This window comes from Typha angustifolia, chromosome 2 (assembly GCF_048772165.1).
Source record: "Typha angustifolia cultivar Huaian chromosome 2, ASM4877216v1, whole genome shotgun sequence".
Taxonomy (NCBI): Eukaryota; Viridiplantae; Streptophyta; class Magnoliopsida; order Poales; family Typhaceae; genus Typha; species Typha angustifolia.
This window is the reverse complement of record NC_133240.1, coordinates 4,442,926-4,448,486: the sequence shown is the minus strand read 5'-3', so window position 1 is coordinate 4,448,486 and position 5,561 is coordinate 4,442,926. Positions and strand designations below refer to the sequence as shown.

At 33.0% G+C, this 5,561-nt stretch overlaps 1 pseudogene; it reads left to right on the top strand.

The window, feature by feature from the left end:
• The first annotated feature begins 760 nt into the window (after nt 1-760).
• On the top strand, nt 761-2,748 carry LOC140773160 (zinc finger BED domain-containing protein RICESLEEPER 2-like; annotated as a pseudogene).
• Nucleotides 2,749-5,561: the final 2,813 nt, after the last annotated feature.

The window sequence follows — 5,561 nt, the reverse complement described above, 5'->3', positions numbered from 1 at the left end:
GAGTAAAATAAGATCCTGAGAAGATTTGGTTAAAAGGGTGTGGGAATTTCATAATATACATTTCCTTTTTAAGAGTCAATCATTACATTTCTTTCGGATCTCTTCCTGACCCTATCTTTTAGTTTCTTTGAATGATTATAAATAAACTACTAATATCTAATATGTCCATAAGATTCTGAAATTGGCCCCAGACCAGACTATTGCTCCTTTAGCATAACTCTTCAACTTCGGTCAAACAAGATTGCTTACTTTCCTAAAAAATATAGAAAGCAACTCTGAATTTTTTGTTTCAAACTTGTTCGAATACTTAATACTTTTGTTTCAGCTAACAATAATTTCATGTTTATATTTGAGAATGATAAAGTAGATACAAAGTTAGTATAACTAAATTTAATTAAATATCAATATTTTGAAAGGGCTCATGGTTTGCAAGCGGTCACCCCACCACATAGCGCTTAGTCGGCACTACTTAGGTGGTCTAACTTTAAATATATAAAATTTAACAGTAATCCCTCTACCAAAGATAAGCCAAAGATAAACCAAATGAAATTAGGTTTCTAGATTATATCTTATTGTTCTTTTGAATTCTTAGATTTGATATCATCTTTTGGACAAAGAGTATGTCCTTGTAGATGATCTGATATGTTGTTTCCCTTGGCGATTAACTGTATCTGTCATATCTATTTTTGTTTTTACTAATTAAGTATTATAAAAATTTAAGCAGTATTTATGTTTTTGTTTTTTTTATTTTTTTATGTAGATGTCAGAGTCAGTAACTAAGAATCTTTCTGATGCTGTTAGTGAAAATGAACCTATTGAAATTGATATTGGTGAAGAGGATAATGAAACTAACGAGGAAGAAGAAAGTAATAGTCAAAAGAAAGGGAGAAGAAGAACTTCTGATATATGGTTGTATGTCAAGCGGGTTAAGGTGAAAGAAAATGGAGAAGAGGTAGAAAAGTATCGATATAATAATTGCCCGTCATTATTTAATATTCCTAAGCAATGCACAACTTCACACATAAAAAGACATGTGAAATTTTGCACTGGTTTGGTAGGCAAAGGACAAAAAAAAATCCTTTTGCTTCTACATCTAGCTATAGAAGAAAATTATCTCAAAACTATTTCATCAGGATACAACCAAAATGTGGTGAGAGAAATAATGGCAAAAATGATGATGGTACATGAGTATCCTTTTAATATGGTTGAGCATACATGGTTCAATATTCTTCTGAAGGTTCTTAATCCACGTTATGAACGGATTTTTAGAAACACAATGAGAAGTGATGTCATGAAAGTATATGAATCTGCAAAAGAAGAAGTGAAATTGCTTTTGAAAGGAACTAATAGAATTAGTTTGACTTCAGATTTGTGGACCTCAAATCAAAATATTGGGTATATGTCTTTGACTGCTCATTTTGTTGATTCTGATTGGACTTTACAAAAACGTATTATCAACTTTTGTCAATTGGAACCTCTACACACTAGAGTTGTTATTCAGATGCTATTATTGATTGTTTAATTTCTTGGGGAATAGAGGATAGAGTATCAACTATTACCTTAGACAATGCCTCCGCCAATGATGTTGCTGCTAAGATTATTATAAATAACTTTCAAGTTAGAGATAAATTGTGCTTCAAGGGGCTTATTTTTTATGTTAAATATTGTGCTCACATTTTAAATCTAGTTGTTCAAGATGGGATCCATGTCATTCAAGATGTCATTGAAAATATCAGATGCAGTGTTACTTACTTAAAAAAGTCCTTCGCGTATGTATAAGTTTGGTGAAATTGCAAGACAACTCTCTGTTCCTACTTCTAAGGGTTTAGCTTTGGATGTTGCAACTCGTTGGAATTCTACATATGTTATGTTAGAGCATGTTTTTGTGTACCAAAAAGTTTTTGAACAATATGCAACGAGAGATGCAAATTACAAATGGCTACCTTTAGAAGATGATTGGTTTAAAGCTGCAAAAGTCTATGAATTTTTGAAAAAAAATTTATGATGTTATTTAAATTATATTGGGAAGTTCATATCCTACTGCAAATCTATTTTTGATTGATTTATGGAAAGTGAAAGAAGCTTTAAATAAAGGATGTGAAAGTAAATTCTACTTTTTGAAGGATATGGCTATAGAAATGAGAAAGAAATTCGATAAGTATTGGGAAGAATGTAATATGTTATTGGCAGTGGCAGCAGAATTAGATTCTCGATACAAAATGAAGCTTATTAACTTTTGTTTTCCAAAAATATATTGCTTTGTAGAAGCTCAAATAAACATGCAAAGGGTCCACAGAGTATTGTATACTATTTTTAAATCATATGAACTTGAGAATGCATTAGATGAAAATAATGGAATGAATGATAGATCTCAACTTGATAAGAATGATGACTTGATTGGTGCTAAAGGATCAGAAGGTCAAGCAGAGTTTAAAAATTTTTTGGAATCAACAAATACAGTTGAACCTCTGAAATCTAAATTAGAAATATACTTAGAGGAACAGACTATAAGTTTGATTGACAAGTTTGATGCTCTAGAATGGTGGAGACTAAACATGTTGAAATTTCCTATTCTTTTCAAGATGGCTCGAGATATCCTTTCGATTCCTATTACCACTGTTGCATCTGAATCAGCTTTTAGCGCCGGCGGTAGAGTTCTAAATGATTTTCGAAGCTCTTTGTCTTCCCAAGACAGTGGAGGCTTTGATATGTGGAGGAAATTGGATTAGAGAATCATCAAAAAAATAAATCAGCTCCTCTAGGGTATGTGTACTATACTTCTCATAATAAATTTTTCTCATTTTATGCTTTTATAAAGTATTACTAACTTCTTTTTTATAATCTTATTTTCTTTAGGTATCGGCGATGGATGATGTGTTTGTGAGGATTCCAAATGTAGTTTGATCTTTAGGTGTCATATATTGTATGTCTTTTCCATTTGTATAGCATTTTCATTTGCATAGATGATAGAAGAGGCAAGGATATATTAAAAAGTATTATTTGACTTAATTGATATGCCATGATCACTGAACATTTAGGTTATACATATTTCTTAGTTTCTTGTGCATAAATAATGATTGTAAGTATATGTGCCAATCATTAGGCCAAACTAAGATCTTTTCTTTTTATATGTTAAGTGATCATGGCATACCAATTAACAACTGAATTTTTTGAATTTTCCTATCATTGTTTGTTTATACTAGTTGCAATGATGTTTAAGCTGCAATTAACTTATTTCCTTTTTTTTGCAGTTATAGGATGAAGCTTCTTTTTAGTGTTGAGACTTGAGAGTGCCAAATAAATTTAGTTGTAATATTTAGCATGTTATCAGATTTTATTGTAATATTTGGCAAGCTATAAGTTAAGTACTTTATATTGTAATATTTAGCAAGTGATAGACTTATGATTTGGATGTCATGTCAAAATTTGGATTTGTTTTAGCCAAATTTTGATGAATTACCATATGTTAATATTTTGCAATTGGTGTGATAATTTGGTTGGCTTTAGTAAAGTTTTGTATAATTTAAGTTAAATTCATTTGGTTGGCTTTTGTTATATTTACTAGTAAAATTTTTGAAATTGGTGTGATTGCTTTGAGCCAAATTTTGATGAATGGTACTATGTTAATATTTTGCAATTGGTATGATAATTTGGTTGGCTTTAGTAAGGTTTTGTATAATTTAAGTTAAGTTCATTTGGTTGGCTTTTATTATATTTACCGGTAAAAATTTTAAAATGGGTGTGTTTGCTAATCACTGATTAATTTTAAATTTTATAGTCAATTTGGTTGGCTTTTATTTTATTTACAGATAAAATTTGTTATTCAATTTCAGCTTGTTTTTCACTTTAAATATGTTGTGGTTCGGCTTGGGCTCGAATTGGCTCGGCTTGGGCTCGGTCCAGCTCGAGCCAGCTCGGCTCGAAGTGAGGTTTGATAATAGGCTTGTTTCATACTCGGGCTCGGCTTGGGCTCGATTAGGCTCGGCTCAGGCTTGGCTCGAGCTGAGGCGAGCCGAGCCTAAGCCCAATAAAGAAGCTCGAAATTAATTTCAAGCCGAGCCTAAGCAGCACCCGGCTCGCTCAGGCTCGTGTCTTTTACACCACTACCGATAACGCAGAGTTAGAACATCTTTTCAAGCAAAGGGCTCGTGATTTCTCGCACGGGGTGCGGTGACGCTTGTGGGGATGGGCTTACGACTGAGCCCCTAATCTAAAATCATAGAAAACCAGTCATATGCAGCATCACCAGGCATGTACAAGCGACATCATTGTTAAGATGCCTATTCCTCCTCGATTAAGGCTTTGATAGCTTTGATGTTATTTATTATGATATGGAGGCCTTGGGAGAGAATGTGATATTGCCGTGAGTAATGATCTTATTTTATCGATGAAGCTTTGTTATTAAACTTATGAGCTTAATACATTGTCATTTAAGCATGATTTATGTTATTGCATTTTGTATTATATTGTTCTTATATTATATAAGAATATACTTGACGGGCTTTATGCTCACCACCCTTTAGTGGAATATTTTTTTAGATTAATAAATGTGATTGAGGTCATGGAGAAGCAAGCAATGACTAACTAGATTTGTTATTTAATTTTTTGTATTAGTTATGTTCAATGAAGCACCGTGTGTCTGACACATGTCCGGAATATCCATAACTAAAAAGAAATCGGACATGGGCAAGACACGAGCGTAATTTGGATAATGTTTAACGGGTCGGGTTGGGTCAAATTTTGTTAACCTAGATCTAAACCCGATAAGAAATAACTAAATCTCACCCAGCCCTTTATCCCCAATCTCGCATCTCACTGCTGAGACGATCGAAGCCCTAAAAGTCGAGCGGAGCTGCTGAGCGACAAAACAAGGCGATGAGCGCGATGGCCGACGAGCTACTGAGCGAGCGCAACAGGCTGAGCACGGCGAGGACGACAAGTTCTCTCTCTCTTTTTATCTCTCTCATTCTCTCTCTCGCTGTCTCTCTCTCTCTCTCTCTCTCTCTGAGAGTAGTGAGAGGGCTTAATCTTAAATTTAAATTTCTATTGGTTATTTTAATTCTAATTAATGTAATAAACTGTTAGTTAATTTTATTTCTATTAGTTACTTTAATTCTAATTAGTGTTAATCTACTAATACATATCTCTGTACTAATGTAGTTTACTGTGGTTGAAGAAAAATGAATACTAAACATAGTTCTGATTCTAGTCAAAATACTGTTTCTTCTGTGGATAATAATGCTCCTTTGTGGAGATATGTTACTAAGATGGAGAAATTGAGAGAAGGTGGAGGAAATCATAATTTTAGATCCAATTATTATCGACAAGTCTATAAAAGATCATATTATAGAGTAAAGGCTCATTTGCTAAAAATTAGTGGAAATAGAATTAGAGGTTGTCTAAAAGTGAGTAGTGAACATGTTACAGAAATGAAAAGAGTTGTTGATATGGCCGAGTTGGGAATTAAAAATTTGATGCTTAAATAAATTCCTTTGCCAAAATTTGGACAAATGGCATCTTCTAGAAGCTCAGTTAGAGGTGTAGGTTTTGATATAGGAGGA